General features: G+C 46.2%; 1 pseudogene; it reads left to right on the top strand.

Moving 5' to 3' along the window:
* Nucleotides 1-46: 46 nt before the first annotated feature.
* On the top strand, nt 47-20,903 carry LOC137728162 (probable cinnamyl alcohol dehydrogenase 1; annotated as a pseudogene).
* The last annotated feature ends 45 nt before the right edge of the window (nt 20,904-20,948 follow it).

The raw sequence follows: 20,948 nt of genomic DNA, 5'->3' as shown, positions 1-20,948 counted from the left end.
CATATGAACATAACTATGATCTTTTTTTACCGTTCACCTTATGAATATCAATTTTGTAAAAAATTGACCAAATCAAGGATCTTTCAACCTTTCAATTAACGTCATCAAAATTTGAGTGTATAATTTAATATTATGGTTCACCATTTATTCAATTTCATAATTTGACCCAAAAAAAAAATTTCATATTTGGTTTTGTTTGAAGAATTGTACCAAAATCTAGGTGTTACTATTTCTATTTGCCAGTTGGATGAAAGCGTGGAGAATGCAATGCACGTGTCAAAAGTATATACCTCAAAAATGTCCCCATATCAAAGAAAACCAACTTTTCTTCTCATCATTTCAGTAGACAAGCATAGGTGTCCATCTTCTTAACCTAACTTTGGCTTTCCTTCTCCATTTAATACCTCACTTTGTACTTCTTTTAATACCCAAAAACTTGGCCTCTCTTCTCTCAAAGACTCACCAACCCATCCTCTCTCTCTCTCTCTCTCTCAAACAAATTCAAATGGGCAACCTAGAAGTGGAGAGAACAACCACAGCATGGGCTGCAAGAGACGCATCTGGCATTCTCTCACCCTACACCTGCACTCTTAGGTAATAAAACCTTATGTCCCTCCCTTTCTGTATGACATATGATAGGTGCATTATTTACCATATTTTCATATTAATTATCCCCAAGTTTTATTAAGGAATTGGTCTTAGAAGAGCCTTATTACTTTCCTTTTCTCAGTTTCAACCAATTTGCGCACTTAGGACGTTTTTGATGATAATTCGACTTTCTGGAGGAGTTTTGATGCAAGGCCAATTGAAAAAGGAAGCTCAAAGGCTGAAGATCATTGTGTCCAAATTTCATAATTTTCCATTGAGCCATTCATTCCAGTTTCACAAATCAATCCCGCATAAGTTGTTTTCCCGTCAGAATTGCGCAGCTGTAGGAGAATGGGAGAATGAAGATTTGAAGACTTTCCGATTTTTCCTAGTGGCATGCGATATATGCTTAGAAAGATAAGAGATAAAACTACATTTCCCATATTTTTATAGAATTTTCCGGAAGAAAGATCGACCCCAAAAATGGCGTGCAAGATAGATGACGTGTTTCCCAATCCAAGAAGGATTCTTTCCTAGTTTGTGTCATTAATTGTTTAGGAGTTTGTTTTGTTTTAGGAGAGTTTCTCCTAGACCTTTTAGGGTTTTTCTAGTATAAATAAGGTCCCTAATCTCTCTCTAAGAACCCATCAACCCCCGCATAACTCATACCACCATACCATACACCATTCACCATCTCCATAATTTGTGAAGAAGAGCTTAGGGACGTGCTTTGCCATGGATTCCGGGTTCTATCTTTCTTTTATTTTTATTTATATGTGTTTGGGCCCAAAATATCTTGGGCAGGCCGAGCAGTCATATGTGCTCGGCCCAAGGTAATAACAGATGCTATGGGCCGGATAATAAAACCCGGGCCAGCTGGCAGGGTCAGCCGAATCCTATCTCAAGAGGTCCAGATAAATAGGAAGGATTGAGGAAATCCTGGTGCGACCAGGATTCTCGACCAGCAAGAAATAAAGCCTCAAAGGGAGGAAGATTCAGAATCCCAGTGGGAGTAGGTTTGTTCGAACCAGAATCGAAATGGGACAAGGACTCCCAATCCAAATCAGAGGAGGTTTCAAGGAATGGGGTACTATAAATACACGAGATCATGCAACATTCAGGGGACCTTCAACTCAGCATACAATTGCCCTGCGCAAAACCTCTCAATCACCTTGAGATTTTTCCTTTTCTTTTTCCTGCCGACACACCTTCAGTTTGGATAAACAGCACTGTGGAAGCAACCGGCGAGCACCTTCAGTTTGGATAAACAGCACTGCTGCCGCAGAATCAGCCGACCAAGAAGCATCTTCAGTTTGGATAAACAGCACTGCGTCGAGGTCGACCGATTATCTATCCAAGTCTCGGTCGAGGAAGGTTTTCGAACCTTTGTTGGCAGAGGTCACCTTACTAAGCTTTCTCGGCATAGTTAGGTGTTACGAATTACATTGCTCGGCGTACTGGTCGCCGAGTGGTTTTATGATTGGATACTCACAGGTGAGTTTCAGGGTTCAGCATTCCGACGGCCGAACTACGTTTACCATCAAGACATATATCACGTTCGAGTACCTGTGCCCATACACCTTGGTCTCGATTCGACGTGCTTATACTCTCACGAATATAATCACAGTGACCGAATCGGGCTCGGACGATTTGTGAACTCCGCAGAATTAGCAGCCTTGTCTTCAGGCTATAGAACCCAGAGACCGAGAGTGTTCCTTCCTCGGTCGCAATCGCAAGTTAAAGAAGTCAGCAACGCGCTCAAAGCTACATCAACAGATTTTACTCCTCGGCCAGGCTCGGCCGACGAGTTGGCACGCCCCGCATTCGACCGAATGACGTAGTTAGCTTATTAGTTACTCGGCCTGCGCGCCACGTAGGTTTTGTAATTTTTAGGATCAACATTTTGGCACGCCCAGTGGGACCATTGTGCTAAACCTTCGGAGTTCATGACCATTGAGACACGGTCTACGAAGCAGAAAACAACCATGGGAAAGTCAACAACTGACTTGCCAGTGCAAGGCCTTGGGCAGGATTTGCATTCTACAAAAAATCCGATCATAATTGCGCCGCCCGAGGCCACTAGTATAACACGCCGGGAGAGTGAAGTCTGTCTCGGCGGACAACCTTACAACCCCACAGTCCCGAATCAAACAGCTGGAATGTTCATGGAAGGGATTGTAGAAGATTGTGATGACGATGGTGGAGAAGGTTCCGATCCACCAACTAGGACATTCCTTCGGAGACGACTGGATGAACAATATCGTCAGGTCGAGCAGTCGATTGGTCAGAAGATGAATGATTTGCTAGACGCAATACGTAGTAATAGCGATACACAGACCAGAATGCTTGAACTACTAGTCAGTAAAGCTTTCGAAGATGGCCAGGTCGGCCAACCGCGGCAGCTCCCGACGAATGTGCCCATACCAGCCGAGAGAGGGTCCGCTCGGCCACAACCAGTCCCCTTAGAAAGAAGAGGACCAGGGAATAGAGCCGAGGGACCAAGCCAGGGAGAAGAAGTCGCCTCCATAAACGTGACCGAAGTCCAGAGAATGATTGATTCGGCCCTAAAAAAAGGGCCGAAGTTTCCAAAATTCATCCACCCGTACCCGGCTTATGTGGAAAGGTTTGAATACCCACGAGGATTTAAGATCCCCGATTTCAGCCTCTTCGCCGGGGAATCATCATTATCCTCACTAGAACATGTGGCTCGGTTCACAGCGCAGTGTGGGGACGTCAATAGTGATTTTTACAAACTACGACTGTTTAACTTTTCACTGACAGGCTCAGCTTTCGCCTGGTACATTAATCTTCCACCCAACTCCGTGCAGAGTTGGGAAGAGTTGGTCGAAAAGTTCCATGAACAATTTTATCGGCCAGGGATGGAGATGTCCGTATCCTCCTTGGCCAGGATGGCTCAAGCATCTGATGAATCTCCAATGGAATACCTAACAAGGTTTAAATCGGCCAGGAATTGGTGCCGAGTGCCACTCCCCGAAGTAGAATTCGTCAGGATCGCCCTCAACGGATTAGACGTGGAATACAAAAAGAAGTTTCTGGGGGCAAATATTCGAGATATGTACGAACTTGCTCAACACGTCGAACAATATGAGTATCTGCTCCGAGAAGAGAAGATATCAAAGTCACCATCCCGGGGGACGTTGTATAAGAACCCCACGGTGAGCTATGCATCGGCCGAAAGTGAAGACCCTCAGTACGCTAGCGTGGATGCAGCCGAGATAATAATAGACAAACCCTATGTTTGCAAGGCTTTGGCACAAGTAAATACCAAAGACGCCAAAACACGTTTGACCGCCGAGGAAACGGCTAAGTCATCAAAAGTATACACTTTTGATATCACCAAAGCTGACGCAATTTTCGATCAATTATTGGCAGCAAAAATCATCAAGCTTCGGCCGGGGCATACTATCCCTAAGGCCGATGAATTAAAAGGAAAGATATACTGCAAATATCATAATTCTAATAAGCATGCAACCAATAATTGTGTTGTGTTCCGGGACACAATTCAAAGCTGGATTGAAAAAGGAAAGTTGAAATTTCTGGAAAAGATGGCGGTCGACGTTAATCCTTTCCCTTCAACAACGATTGGTATGGTGGATGCTCACCTTCCCAAAAACAAAGGGAAGGCCGAATATGTCCCGGTGCAGCATATCCGTCGACCAAATGGTCAAACAAGACTAAAGCTTGATATCTTTTCAAATGCACCACCAACGGAACAATCGGCGCAACCCGCCGATGAGCCGATGACAAGGTCAAAATCCGACGGAACTTGTGGATCGAAGGTGTTATGTGACCATTGTAAAACACCAGTGGAGCCTGGAAGGAAGATATCTTCAACACCACCTGCGGCCCCTACAACATCGTCGACAGGGTTAAGTCCACGACATCAAGTGTTTGATCGACTCGGCCCACAAGTACGGCCGAAAGACCAGACCTCGGTCAGGCGGCGTCTGGATTTCGACGCACCTTTCTACAATGAGGATTATTACTCGCGCAATGCTAATAGTTCGGCCTCACCGGCCAATCGCAAAACTTTCAAACCACCAAGGACATCGGATCAACGCTGGTACAGTTACAATTCTCCGACTGGTTTGTATACGGCACTGTCCAAATCCCAAAAACGTCGTCGTCAACGGATAGATTGCATGGCTCGGCGACGAGGAGCGCAGGCCAGCCCGGCCAATCAATGGCAACCAAAACAGGCCGTGGAAGATAGTAGCGAACGGCCAACCCCGACTATCATGACCGAGTTAGCCGAAGGGAAGAAAGTAGCGGAGGCTGATTTCGAAACCACCATTGAGGAGGCTGAGAAACGTATTAAGATCCTTCTCCGGCCTGGGGAAACGAGAGCTCGTCTAGAGTACTTTACAAAAGAGGCCGAAAGGAAACTTTCTCCGTTACCACCGCGCGAGCCGCTTATCAAAATACGGCGCAACTTACACCCTCCGTTCCTCGGTGCATCCATGGAATACATGCGAGAATTTCATAAGAAGTACTCCGCAAATGACTTGTACGGACTCCCCAAGGCATGTCAGGAAGCCCTCGACTTGGCGCTAACTTGCCCTGATGCCGAGCAAATTATCCAGAAAACTTCTGATCCAGCCATTAAAGCTAGGTTTCAACATATCCGGGAGGCTCGGGTCCTTGGTTTTGAGGTCGATCCTTATACAGATATCGACGCCGCCGAATTACCCTTTTCGCTCGAAGACCTTCAGCACTTACGATATCATTTCGAAGTCTTCTCGGCTGTATCGCTCTTCGGCCTCACGGCCGACGAGGAAAAACGGATAGCACGATTGGATACCTATTTAGACACAAGAAACGCCCGTATTGCATATGAAGAACGAGCCCGTGTAACAAAGGACCAACGAAAATCTTCGGCAGTACACATCGCCGAAGGAAATGGCTCACCCGCACTCGATTTGGTTCCCACGTCTCGGATACCGGCTTTTACCGAGGAACTCAAAAGTTTGATCGAAGATTTTCCGACGACTGCTACAGAGGATAGTTCTCCGGAAGACGACGACCATGACCCCATGGGCCCCTCGGTCCTCGAACATATGGAGATCAGTATGGTCCACGTCCTACCGGCTGAATTCCAACCGAGTACCCACCAGTCAAGTTTCTTGGACGGGGACGTAGTTGCCGAGGAAGCAACACAAGTAGACTTCGTCGCAAACGACGACGATAGAGAAAACCAGAGCGGGGACAACCTTAAAGCCGTTTTGGCCGAGCTATTTCCCCGCTCCCCCTCGGTTAATCTCCAACACCTGAAGCCGTTGTACGTCACGGCTCACATCGAAGGATTTCCCATTTCTAAAGTGTTTGTCGACTGTGGAGCCACAGTCAACATTATGCCGATATCCGTCATGAAGGCCTTACGTCGTTCTGATAATGAACTCATTCCATCAGGAATCACTATGAGCAGCTTTGTTGGTGACAAATCTCAGACCAAAGGGGTGCTCCCGTTGGAAGTTAGCATTGCCGGCCGTCAACACATGACGGCATTCTTTATCATTGATTCCAAGACCGATTATAACGCATTACTTGGCCGCGACTGGATCCACCAAACCAGTTGCATTCCTTCCTCACTATACCAAGTCCTCATCTTTTGGGATGGCAAATCGGTCGTAGTCCACCCAGCCGATAACCAACCATTTGAAACCAACATGATTCAGGCTCGCTATTATGATGATCACGTCGGCTACATCACCCTCCAAGGCCTTAACGAGGATGGGCGGCCGACGAGAATTTCGGTACAAAAAGTGATTGAGGTCGGCGCCGAGACTGTCCAACAGGATTCGGCGAGACTTGGCTTGGCGAACTTGGTCATCAGTGCCGATGATTGAGCACACCACGCAAGAACGGCGTCAGGCCGCGGTTTCATCTACAATGGAACGTCTGCTGGCCCATTGGTACGCCATTACCAAGCAACCACATTCTGGCATCAATTTGATCGAATTTCTGGCCGAAGCAGATAACGGCCCCGTTCTATCGTTCGATAAAGTTCAGGCTGCGCCGGCCGAACTCGAAGACCATCGACCTCAAGTCAAGGACCCGTTAGAGGAAGTTAACGTAGGCACGGCCGAGGATCCTCGAACATTATTTATTAGTGCGTTACTCCCACCGTCCATGAAGGTCGAACTCCGTAAGCTACTCCATGAGTTTAAAGATTTCTTTGCGTGGAGTTATCATGAAATGCCTGGCCTCGACCGAAACCTTGTAGAACATGAGCTACGCATCAAGGAGGGGTGTAAGCCTTTTCGACAACCTCCTCGCCGATTTTCAAACGAAGTACAACTCGGCATTAAGGAAGAATTAGTTCGGCTTCTGAAAGCCGGGTTTATTAGGACCGCTCGGTATGTCGAATAGTTGGCCAATATCGTCCCCGTTTTAAAGAAAAACGGTGCCCTTCGCATTTGCATCGATTTCCGTAATCTAAATCTGGCTACTCCCAAGGATGAATATACGATGCCGATTTCAGATTTATTAATTGATGCCGCAGCTAATCATGAACTGCTATCTTTTATGGACGGTCATGCGGGTTACAACCAGATTTTCATCGCCGAAGCTGACGTCCACAAGACGGCTTTCCGTTGCCCGGGGGCACTTGGTACTTACGAATGGGTAGTCATGCCTTTCGGCCTCAAGAATGCCGGCGCCACATACCAACGAGCCATGAATATGATCTTCCACGACTTAATCGGTACAATCGTCGAAGTTTATATCGATGATGTGGTCGTAAAATCCAAACGTCGTCAAACACACCTGGACGACCTAAGGCAAGCGTTCCTTCGCATGCGCAAAAACAACCTCAAGATGAACCCGGCCAAGTGTGCTTTCGGTGTTTCGGCCGGTAATTTCCTAGGATTTTTGGTACACCATCGTGGCATCGAGGTCGATGAAAATAAAGCCCGCGCCATCATCAGCGCCCCACCTCCGACGACAAAGAAACAGCTCCAGTCGTTACTCGGGCAGATAAATTTCCTCCGGCGTTTCATCGCCAATTCGGCCGGTAAAATGAAGGCATTCTCTACGCTCCTTAAACTGAAGGAGACCGACCGATTTGAATGGCGCGAAGAGCATCAAACTGCGTTTACGCAGATCAAGGTGGCCCTTTCCACTCCACCAGTGCTCGTTCCACCTTGTCGCAACAAACCCCTTAAGTTATACATTTCGGCAGCCGACGAATCCATTGGTTGCCTCCTCGCGCAAGATAATAATGTCGGGCGTGAACAAGCTATCTTTTACCTTAGCCGAAACCTGAATTCCCCAGAGATTAATTATGCACCTGTCGAAAAACTTTGCTTAGCGCTGTTTTTTGCCGCATCCAAACTTCGGCATTACATGCTCCCCACAGTTACGCAGGTCATCGCCCAAACCGACGTAATTCGTTACATGCTGACTCGGCCTATGGTCAAAGGCCGAATCGGGAAATGGACACTCGCCTTATCCGAGTTCAGCCTTCAGTATGTACCACAAAAGGCCGTCAAGGGACAAGCCCTCGCCGACTTCCTGGCACAACACCCATCCCCTTATGGTTTTGAGGGGGGCGACGTCGACATCGGTTTCGTCACCACACGCGATAACCATTGGACTATGCATTTTGATGGTTCCAGTACTTCGACCTCGGCCGGGGTCGGTATCGCAATTCAGTCGCCGGACCACTGCCGATGGTATTTTTCTCTCAAGTTAGATTTCAGCTGCACCAATAATCAGGCCGAGTATGAAGCCCTCATTATCGGCCTCCATGTTTTACACGATCTGCGGGCCCCCCGCATTCTCGTCCTTAGTGATTCTGAACTTGTGATTAACCAGCTGAACGGCGTGTTTCGCTGCATGAGTTGTACTTTAGCTCCCTATCACATGGTCGCCACCTACCTGGCCGAGTCATTCGAACGAATCACATTTGAACACATTTCACGTATTCACAATACTGACGCCGACGAACTCGCCCAGATCGCCTCCGGAGCACAACTCATGGGGGGCAAACTAGGTCGAATTGTGGGAATTGCGACCACGGGTCAACGATCGTACCCCGCCTTGATCAATCAGCAAACTCTCCAACGCGCGCACGTAATACGTACAAGGGTAATGTCGCTCCCATCCCTACTAGAACGAGGAGATCCCATGGAAGTATGTGCCGTCGAAGTAGAACCAGATGATTGGAGAAAGATGATGTTACGGTACCTCGATAACCCCAATGGGAAACACGACCGAAGAACGAAGGTGCTCGCCACGAATTATGTGTCGTATCAAAATGAATTATATCGCAAGGGCGAGGATGGTTTACTACTATTGTGCCTCGGCCCACACGAGGCTGCCCAAGTAATGGCCGAGGTACATGAAGGAATTTGCGGAGCACACCAATCTGGACGAAAGATGCGCTGGTTGCTCCGACGACACGGTTATTTTTGGCCCAATATATTAAAGGATTGCATCGAATATGCACGGAGATGCGTATCATGCCAAATTCATGGACCCGTGCAAAGAGCCCCGGCCGTATTGCTACACTCGGTTACTAAACCATGGCCGTTCAGGGGTTGGGCAATGGATGTAATTGGCAAAATCACGCCGTCATCAGGGGCAGCGAAGCACGCATGGATAATTGTAGCAACCGACTATTTCACTAAGTGGGTCGAGGCAAGGTCATACGCCGAATTAACTGCTAAAGAGGTATGCAACTTCGTAGAGGAGAATATTGTGACCAGATTCGGCGTGCCAGAAACAATCATAACTGATAATGGCACTATATTCACGGCCGATAGATTTAGGGAATACGCGGCAAGTTTGAATATCCGACTCGAGCAATCTACGCCGTACTACCCACAGGCAAACGGACAGGCCGAGGCAAGCAACAAAGTGTTGATCGGCATCCTTGAAAAAATGGTAAAAGAGAAACCTGGTTTGTGGCATTTAAAGTTATATGAAGCATTATGGGCATACCGAACTTCACCCCGGTCGGCCACTGGAACCACTCCTTATGCGTTAACTTATGGACACGATGCTATGTTACCGGTCGAGTTGAGTATAAGCTCGTTGCGAGTAATCAAGCAGAATGATTTGTGCAGTATTGAATACAGTCAAGCGATGCGACAAGAGTTGGAAGACTTAGAAGAAAGTCGAATCGACGCAGGTAACTTGTTGATTGCGCAAAAGAAAATTGCCGAACGAGCATATAACCAGCGTGTAAGACAAAAAACGTTCGGCGAAGGAGAATTGGTTTGGCAAACTGTGTTGCCTATTGGAATCAAAGACCCCAGGTTTGGTAAGTGGTCGCCAAATTGGGAAGGGCCATTCATCGTTCACAAAGTCCTCGGCAAGGGGGCATATCATTTACGAGATCGGACGGGTTCAGTTCACAAATTGCCGATTAATGGAAAGTTTTTAAAGAAGTACTACCCAATTACATGGGAAATGCAAGAGTAAGTCCATTATACTGACAGCAAAACGACCATTGTATTAATGGCAAAATAACCATTGTATTGATAACAAAAGATTCATTACAAGAGAACAAATACAATGATTAAATTCCTAAGGGGTCGAAGGGAGGAAGGTCTCGAGGGCAGCTTTTAGCTCCAGCCACTTGGCTTCGCTCAAAATTATCTCAGCCTGCCGGGTCTTCTTGTTGCATTGCAGTTGCTGGATACGCCGTGCACCGGCAGCGAAGGCCGTTAGCCGAGTCTTGTTGGCCTCAAAGTCCTTCTCAAGCTCAGAGGCAGCGGCCGACCTTTGCCGTTGAAGGTCAGAAATCTGACGTTGGAGGTCAGAGATCTGGCGATCGAACTCGGACAGCTTGGCTTTCTTCGCCTTGAGTGCCTCCATCTCCACTCGGCCGGCCTCATGCGCGACCTTGGCCACCTTCAAGTCGTCCTCGGCCTGCAAGGCTCGCTCGAAGACAAGAAAGTGTTGCCGAGTTCGTTCCAAGAGGTCGGTAAGGAAAGAGATACCCTCCGGGCTCAGATGACCACCGCTGGCGAGGTCATTGAGACACTCTCCAACAGAGTCGAGGCCTTTGCACCGGAGAGCTTGAGAAGCAGTCAGAGACAAGACTTCGTGCAGCTTCACGAAGACTTCGGCGGGCGTGGCTCCCACCGATTCGGCCGGAGCAGCAGAAGAGCCGGCCTCACCGGTCGTGCTCTGGAGTAAAGCGTCAAGCTCCATTTCCCAGGACGGCTGCACATAAGAGGAAAATTTGGTGAAGAACATTAAAGACGTGATGTAGTGCATAAAGGAAAAAGGAGAATGTTTGAGACCTGCCGAGAAGAGACTTCGGCCATGCCCTCTGGGTCATTGCTCGAACCCAGGGAACTTAATGGCCGAGCCCAGTGCCTCAGACCGCTACGCAATTCACGCGGCCGATGGAGGTCATCTACATTTGATGGCCACGATGGCGGCCAGGAAATATAAACAACGCCCCTCGGCGCATAAAATTGCCGGTGAAATGAAAGTTCGGGCACCTGACATGTAATGGTCTTAAAAACATGTATCAAAAGAGAATCAACACAAAAGAAGAAAGACTTACAAAGGCCGAAGAGACTTCTTGCGGAGGAATGGGGAGATCTGCATCCTGCGGATGAATCGGCGACTCGGCCGTGGCCTCAGGGTCGACCATGGGTCTCTTGCCACGATCCGCCACTGGAGGAGTCGGTCGAGTGGCCGCCTCCACAACCGGAGAAGGACAGACGGGAGGAGAACTGACTGGTCGGCGACGGCGTTCCAGGGGGACCTCTTCGCTCTCGCTCTCGACATCCTGGACAAAAAGAGATTATTTTACGACCAAGAAACCTGAAGGAACAAGAGTAGAAGCAGAATTATACCTCCAAAACGACCGTTGGAGTCGGGGGTGTTTCGGCAGGAGCAGCCGATTTCCCCATTTTGGGCGCCACGACCGGCTCTGAAGTATGAGCAGATGCGGGTGCGACGATTAGGTCGGCCTGAGAGACGGCTGGAGGATTCGAGGTTGGAGGTGCCTGGGCAGCCGGCACAGATGGAGAGCCGGCAGGAGCGGGCGTCCCAGTAGTGTCACTGGGGACGACATGAATCTCCCGGTCGCCTTTCTTCGCCAATTTCTTGACGCGCTTAGAAGGACGAGGGGCCTCTTCCGCCGGCTCGGCCCCTTGGTGGGGGCGTTTGGCAGGGATCGACCGCTCGGTGACAAGGGTCCTCTTCATAGGCGCTTTCTTCGCCTTTGCCACCGCGGCGACCACCTCCACCGTCATCGGCACGCGAACCCCTGAAAAGCGAAGTAATTAGCAACGAGGATCAAGTTGTAAAACAAAGGAGGAAAGAAGAACGAAAAGACTACCTTGGGTCGACTCCTTAGGCTGTGTCGAGGATGTTGACCTAGGGCGGTCGCCGAAGATCTTCATCGCCAGCTCTTCGGCCGGGGCGCCGAAGAAGTTGCCGGTGTACTCCTCCCACCAGTCCCCGAAGGTATCAGTTCCCAGAGATTCAGGGACCGCCGGCCGAATCCTGAATTTCCTGCACTTCTCTTGGAACTCCTGGTCGGACGTCTTGCACTCCCTCTCAGAGGAACCGGTAAGACGCCCCCGACTTAGGAGTGACCGAGAAGCGAGCAGGGGGACGGGGCTGCCTTGAATATAGCCGAGCTGCCGGGCGACAAAATGGGGGTGGTAGACCTCCCAGCCAGCTCGGCGGGCATCGCAACCCAGTGGAAGGTCGCGAGCCAAAACAAACGACCCCCAGCGCTGACGAATGTCCGCATCCTCGGACGCGGCCCACGCGGCCGTAGGAAGCTTGAGTGAGGAAGGGTACTCCTGGCGCCGGCACACCAGGAACTCGTCATCCGAGAGGACATCTAGGCCGAGGAAGTGTTTGAAAACCTCGTCGGCCCGGTGAGGTGGTGCCGGTCGAGATGCCAGTTGAAGACCGAGGGCGGCCGTTCGCTGGAAGGCAGGGACCTCCGGTCGAAGAGTAGAGAAGTAAACCTGCAACCAGAGTTGGAACACCCAGAGGGGTCCGTTCTGATGCGGGTCGATCTTGCCAATGGTCGCCTCGGCCAGGCAACGGTAGAGATTGGCGAGTATGGCTGGACTGAGCGCCAGCAAGCGACCATTAGCGGGCCACCGGCATGTTCTCCACCAGGCATTTGTTCGACCGAGTACAACAAATGAATTTGTTGTACCAGTAGAAGAGGAAGGCCTCGTGCTCTCCCTTCCTAAGGCTTTCCTCGCCTCGGCCGGCGAAATGAAGAATGAGAGTGTTATAGTTGAAGAAGTTCTTGTGGAGCTTTTGAACTTCTTCCCTTGAGGGCTCCCGATCACCCCGGCTTAGCGTCTCGACAGCCCTTTCGTCGAATAGTGCCTTCAGGTCGAGAGGAGAAGGGTATCCGGAAAGGGCGGCGTCAATAGGAAGGCCGATCGAGGAAGTCCCAAGGATGGCCGAGACGTCGATGATGGTGGGGCCGAGAGGGCCGAAAGGCAGGACCATGGTGTTGGTGGCCGAACACCATAAACTCAGGGCCGCCATGAGCAGCTCCTTATCCATGGCAATCTCCATGGTTGACAGAATAATGGCATCGTAGATGCCGAGAGCCTTCCACTCCTTGGAGAAGAAGGAGCTCATTCGGTCGACCCAGGCGGCCCAGGCCGTGGTGGTCGAGGGCCAAGCTCTTTGAGGACGAGCCAAGCACCATTTCGACCAGTCAAACCCTTGAAGAAGGGGGGTTAGACATTGCTCCTTGAGCAAGTTGGTGACAGACGACGGCACTGCGTCTTTGAAGAGGGGACCCAGAATCTGGTGGGTGGTGGCCATATCCTCTTGAAATCGCAGCGTCTTGACGGCACTGCGATCGATGAATGACTTGCACTTATTGATCTCATCGGAAAGCTTCGAAATAAAGGAGGCCATTTGCAGAAGGAAGAACTAAAAAATTGCAGAAGGTCTGGAAGGTTTGATTTGAGCAAACAAAGATGAGAAATTAGAGATTCTGGAGTTTCTGAGGGCGTAAGAGGCGAATGGCAGAAATGTGGGTATTTATAGGCTTTTCAGAATGAATATCAAACGTCTGGAATTCAAAAGCGCTGGTTCAGATTGGGGGGAAATGTAACCGGGAAAGTCTGCAATCATTTCGGATATTTTGGGAACCTGCGAAAATGGGATCGAGGAGTCGAAAATCCAGGACGCACGATGGCGTGTGGCGACAGGTTCAATGCATTTAATAAGGATGAGACGGTTCAATTAGTTCACGGTTTCGAGGCCCATGAGTGAAGCTTTTAAGAACGGCGGAGAATCGACACGTGGCCACGCGTTGGGGGCGACGAGGAAAGTGCAATCATGTCTCATAAATATGCAGGAATAATGATCATTAAGGGAGTAAAGTTCAAAAAAGCAATAAATGTCTTCGCTTCTTCAAGGTCGAGGCCCGACCAAGAGGTGACAGTCGGCGACCTCAGAAGCGAGGGGGCAATGTTTGGGCCCAAAATATCTTGGGCAGGCCGAGCAGTCATATGTGCTCGGCCCAAGGTAATAACAGATGCTATGGGCCGGATAATAAAACCCGGGCCAGCTGGCAGGGTCAGCCGAATCCTATCTCAAGAGGTCCAGATAAATAGGAAGGATTGAGGAAATCCTGGTGCGACCAGGATTCTCGACCAGCAAGAAATAAAGCCTCAAAGGGAGGAAGATTCAGAATCCCAGTGGGAGTAGGTTTGTTCGAACCAGAATCGAAATGGGACAAGGACTCCCAATCCAAATCAGAGGAGGTTTCAAGGAATGGGGTACTATAAATACACGAGATCATGCAACATTCAGGGGACCTTCAACTCAGCATACAATTGCCCTGCGCAAAACCTCTCAATCACCTTGAGATTTTTCCTTTTCTTTTTCCTGCCGACACACCTTCAGTTTGGATAAACAGCACTGTGGAAGCAACCGGCGAGCACCTTCAGTTTGGATAAACAGCACTGCTGCCGCAGAATCAGCCGACCAAGAAGCATCTTCAGTTTGGATAAACAGCACTGCGTCGAGGTCGACCGATTATCTATCCAAGTCTCGGTCGAGGAAGGTTTTCGAACCTTTGTTGGCAGAGGTCACCTTACTAAGCTTTCTCGGCATAGTTAGGTGTTACGAATTACATTGCTCGGCGTACTGGTCGCCGAGTGGTTTTATGATTGGATACTCACAGGTGAGTTTCAGGGTTCGGCATTCCGACGGCCGAACTACGTTTACCATCAAGACATATATCACGTTCGAGTACCTGTGCCCATACACCTTGGTCTCGATTCGACGTGCTTATACTCTCACGAATATAATCACAGTGACCGAATCGGGCTCGGACGATTTGTGAACTCCGCAGAATTAGCAGCCTTGTCTTCAGGCTATAGAACCCAGAGACCGAGAGTGTTCCTTCCTCGGTCGCAATCGCAAGTTAAAGAAGTCAGCAACGCGCTCAAAGCTACATCAACAGATTTTACTCCTCGGCCAGGCTCGGCCGACGAGTTGGCACGCCCCGCATTCGACCGAATGACGTAGTTAGCTTATTAGTTACTCGGCCTGCGCGCCACGTAGGTTTTGTAATTTTTAGGATCAACAATATGTGTAACTAAGTTATTTTCTAAGGTTTATGATGAAGTCATGGCATGAATATTTGCGAAGTACTTTGTTAATTATTATCCGATTATATGTCATGTTATATTCTTAATCTTTATGAGTATTTTATTCTAGATTCGGGTTTATAATGACTGATCACCTTTAGCAATTTTGCATCTAGATATTTAGATAAATCTGTAAGGATGACCAATCAATTAGGTTTATTAGAACTAAGATTAAGAAGAGTAGACAAACTAGTGAGGATGACCAATATCAAGCTAGTCCTACTTGGTTGACATGATTCTTCTACACTTAATGGGTTTTTATGTGTTTAATTGTATGTCTAACCAATAAGATATAACTATCATGTAGAGATACAAGAGTTGATGCCTGACCACGGATTAATTCATACCTTAGAAAGAACAAACTTTAACATTGGCATGGTAATTGGATAGTAGTTGGCTCTAGGAAAAGTAAATAGGATTGTTGTTGGTGGATTCATAACCTTAGACTTCCATTGTTTCTTAATTTCTTCTTGTGTCGTGTGTTTGTTTTAATTAATTGTCTTTTATTTTCTTGTTAATTTTAGTCTTAATCAATTATTCAATTCAATCTATCATTTGTTTGTTTAATTAATTTTAGCGTGATTAATCGGTTAAATTTGTGTTAAAGCAATCCATGTCACCTACATGTTCGCTAAATTTGTTTACTAAATGATTTTCTCAGTTCTCTCTCGTATTTGGAACTGAAGTATTACGACATGTTCGTTTATTTAGTAAATTTGGTAAATAAAGATAGTGAGTAGTAGTGATCTATTTTATGTGGTAGCTGTATCTTTTTTATTAAAACCATATGCAGAAACACAGGCCCAGAAGATGTTTACATCAAAGTCCTATTCTGTGGGGTTTGCCACACCGATACGCACCAGGCAAAAAATCAACTTGGCATGTCACACTATCCCCCGGTTCCTGGGTATGATAAATCATTCTTCCTTTTCTATATGTTTCTATCATGAGAAATGCTAAAATCAGCCGCACACGATCGATTCTGACCATTCCTATTTTGTGAGGTCCACAATCATGCATGAAGAATGGTCAAAATCAGCTCGCCTACACGTGCGACTGATGATTTTAGTAATTATAATGTGTTGCTCGTGAACAGGCATGAAGTGGTTGGTAAGGTGGTGGAGGCTGGATCAGATGTGACCAAGTTCAGAGTAGGAGATGTGGTAGGAGTTGGTCTCGTTGGTTGCTGCAGAAACTGCAACCCTTGCAACACAGATAATGAGCAATACTGCAACAAGAAAATCTGGACGTACGCTGACGTTTACACCTATGGCAAACCTACCCAAGGCGGCTTTTCCGGTGCCATGGTGGTTGACCAAAAGTAATACATGCATTCTCCCTTAATTTTATGGGATCAGCTTATCCTCACTTACAAATAATGTATATTCACCATAGAAATTTATAATCATAACCGTTTAATCTCTTAATCTTCATTTGAAGATCATTCCTAGGAAAAATCATTCAAATCTAATATTGTTTAATCATTCAACATATCAAATAAATCAAAGATGTAGGTGCTAAGAAATATATTCATGATGAACCATTGATTTATTTCATTCATTTAGATTACTACCCATATCTAATTCTTCTTCTTTTTTTTTTCTTTTTTTTTTTTTCTAGAGATTCATTATAACTAAGTGGACAAATGAGCTTATTCTGACCTACTCCAACCGTTGGATAAAACTCAAATTTTAGATTTCAAACTCAACTCAAGTTGCTTCAAGTCTTAGGCCAAAAATAAGTTTTAACCCAAAACTCAATTTTGGAGAATATTCGGTCCAGGATTCAACACTAGGTTAGTCGGCCTGGCTCACTTGTGTGCATGGACACGCCCTACACAAACACACACATAGCGCAAACACGCCCAATGCCACCAACGCGGGAGGCGCTTAGGCCATTACCAACCGAAGGGTCTAGAGAGCTGAAAATAGCCCAAAAACTGTCTCCAACCAAGGGCTAGGCCAAAGAGCTCTTGGAATCTAAGAGGGCCCCACGGAATCTGAAAGTGTCAAAGGGTTGGAAGGCTAGCTGCATGCAGCCAGCCCGAGGCTGGCCAAAAAATACATTAATCATGTCGGTTATAACCGACAAGAATGCTTAAGCTTCAAATGCAACGGCTAGCTGATGTCAGCTAGCCGTTGCATTTGAATTTTTTTTTTTTTTTTTTTTACAGTTTTATTATTATTTTTTATTTACAAAATTTTTCCTATAACTTCTATTTTTCATATATATTTTTTTTTAAATTCTATTTTTTTCCTATAACTTTTATTTTTTTAAATTCCATTTTTTCCTATAACTTCTATTTCACAAAATTTGTTTCATATTTTTTTTAAATTCCATTTTTTCCTATAACTTCTATTTCACAAAATTTGTTTCATATTTTTTTTAAATTATATTTTTTTCCTATAACTTCCTAAGCCATTATACAACATTAAATTAAATTAAGTAACATAAAACAACATTAAACAATATGAAACAACATTAAATAACATTAAATAACACTAACCAACATACAAATTATACAACATAAAAAAAACATTTAACAACATTTTTAAAAACATTTAACAACATAAAACTTAAACGCCTACTTCATGCTTCTTTTGGACCAAAGATGTGCAACAAGATCCTGTTGTAGGTACTTATTTGTGGCATGAGAACGTATCATTCTATAGTGCCTCATGTACTCATTTATAGAGAAACTACCAGTTCTTGGATTGAAAGGCAAATTAGGCCCATCATATATTTTTGCACGAGCCCTTCTTGACCTATTTGGATCTTCTTGGTCATCATCGGACTCTCCATCAGTATACCCATCTCGCTCATCCTCCACTATCATATTGTGTAATATGATGCAGGACATCATAATGGAGTCCAAATTTTCTCGACTCCACCCTATTACCGGTTCGCTGATGATCTTCCACCATGCTTGTAGAATACCGAAAGCTCTCTCAACATCTTTTCGGTATGCCTCTTGGTGTAAGGTAAACAACTTTTCTGGGTCATTCTTAGGGTTTGGAATTGCTTGGACAAGTGTCACCCATTTTGGGTAGATGCCATCTGCTAAGTAATACCCCATATTATATTGACGGCTATTGATGTAGTAGTCAAGTTGAGGTGCTTTACCTTCCATCAAGTTATTGAAAAGGGGTGAACACCCAAGAACTGTAATGTCATTTTGGGATCCAGGGACTCCAAAGAAAGCATGTTAGATTCATGTGTCATATGAGGCAACCGCCTCTAACACAACAGTTGGCTTTCTCGACCTTCTGCTAAAGCCTCTTTGCCATCCGGTGGGACAGTTCTTCTAATCCCAATGCATGCAGTCTAATAACCCTATCATGCCTGGAAACCTACGGTCTTCAGCTTTGCGAAGAAGCCGATTCAGATCTTCTTGATGTAGCTCGCAGAGGTACTCGTCTTTGTAAACCTGAACAATTGTGTCACAGAATTGTTCACGAGTATGAAGGCATGTAGACTCAGACATATCATGGGTTTCATCCATCGAATCAGCTGGGGAGCCATAGGCCATCATTCGGAGTGCAACAGTAACCTTCTAATGAGGTGAGAAACCAGGGCGGCCTGCTCTATCCCACTTCTATTGAAAGTATGGATTGACCTGCTGGACATCACGAGGTAAACACTCAAAGACATGACGCCTCATCCAGAAGCGACGTCTGAAATTCTCTTTTGTGTACACCGAGTTGGAGTTGAAGTAGTTGTTCATCAGATTGGCATGCGCCATCACTCTGTTTCGTGGTTTGTAAGAGGGACCAGCAACATAGCCACGCCATTGAGGTTGTTCCTCAGTTGGCTGACACACCATGGCCACAGCCATAGCTGCTGCTCTGTTTTGTTTATTGCGCCTTACTTGAACTTCTTCATCATACTCTTCATCTTCTCATCTCATTTGCGCCCATTTTGCTTCCAATTTGGAATTGGATGAGGACCCCCAGTTGGAATCCGAAGAGGATCCAAAGTTGGAATTCATTGCAAACTTGAATTGAAAAAGATTGAATTGAAATAGATTGAATTCAATGTTGTGTGAATTATAGCCCAATATCCACCATATTTATAGCAAAAAAAAATAAAAATTCAAATCCAACGGCTAGCTAACATCACTTAGCCATTAGATTTGAATTTCAGCTGTAGTTTTTAAATAATAAATTATGTTTGGCCCTCGGTTGGAGAAGGAGGCAAATATGGTCATGTCCTGTTCATTAAAGTATTAATATCTTGGAGGGCCAGATGGCTAAAACGAGCCCTCTGGCCAGCCCTCGGTTAGAGATGGCCTTACAGCGCAAGGCTCATGCACGTGGAGGTGCATGCCACCATTATGAGCCAAACGGGTTTTTCGTACATCCGACGGTGCTGGATCATTGGACTGTTGGTTCATCCCACAGTGTAGATTCAAATATATATATATATATATATATATATATATATTTTATATTTGTAAATTTATTGAATTTAACGACTGAGATTTAATATAATCAAATCTAACAGTAATTAAAAAAAAAGATCAAAATTGTATTCTGGGTTAAAATCTAAATTTTTTAGGTTAAAAAGTTTAGATTTTAACCTAAGAGTTGAAGATGGTCTTCAAGGGTAATGCAAGCATTATCCATTAAAATAACGTTGTCTTGCCCTCGCCATATATTTGACGTCACACCGTTAACCAGAATCTGCACGTTTAAACAAATATTACCTTGTTAACTAATTTTTGTCTGATTGTAATTCTCTTCCTTTGAAAGAGATTCCAAAGTTTGAATCTCTGTCCTTGTTATCTTAGCTGATTTGTATTTATTTATTTATTTTGGTTAAGGTTTGCGGTGAAGATACCTGAGGGCATGGTGCCAGAACAGGCGGCGCCGCTGCTTTGCGCGGGGGTGACGGTGTACAGCCCGCTGAGGCACTTGGGCGTCAATGTGGGTGGATTAAAAGGAGGAATACTGGGACTTGGAGGTGTAGGACATATGGGAGTGAAGATAGCCCAAGGACATGGGGCACCATGCGACTGTGATAAGCTCTTCAGAAAAGAAGAGAGAGGAGGCTTTGGAGCATATTGAGGCCGACGAGTACTTGATCAGCTCAGATGCCACAAAAATGCGGGAGGCTGCTGAATCCTTGGATAACATCATTGACACAGTGCCTGTTGGCCACCCACTCGAGCCGTACATCTCCTTGTTGAAGCTTGATGGGTGCTATTAACGCCCCATTACGATTCGTCTCCCCAGTGGTCATGCTTGGTGAGTTCGATCTTCTGTCACCGCCTTCAACCAGCAGCGGTTTAATCAAATTTTCAGTTGGGAAATGATATTTGCACACCTTTTTTCACTTTGTGCATCACCCTTATTTATGGGACGCCCTTGTTAAACAGTGTGCGAAAAGCGTCTCTTTAATCCCTCTCAGTAGGGTTGCTTATTTTTAAGGTGTATAATTATCTTAAGAGTTTAGATTTTAGGTTTCAAGTCGAGACTAGTAACTGATGTATTGTTATACCCTCTGTGCTGTGCAATTATGCGTAGGGAGCTTCAGTTCTGCGAAGAGAAAGGATCGACAACCATGATCCAAGTGGTTAAGATCGACTACATCAACACAGCTTTCGAGAGGTTGGAGAAAAACAACGTTAGGTACAGGTTCGTCGATGTGGCCGGTAGCAAGCTTCGAACAATAAAATGAAGAAACACTGTCCATGTTTATTGAGGAATCTGTTTTATAGTGTAT

Source organism: Pyrus communis, chromosome 3 (assembly GCF_963583255.1).
Source record: "Pyrus communis chromosome 3, drPyrComm1.1, whole genome shotgun sequence".
Classification (NCBI taxonomy): domain Eukaryota; kingdom Viridiplantae; phylum Streptophyta; class Magnoliopsida; order Rosales; family Rosaceae; genus Pyrus; species Pyrus communis.
The sequence above is the reverse complement of the archived record's forward strand: the minus strand, read 5'-3'. Positions and strand labels throughout refer to the sequence as shown.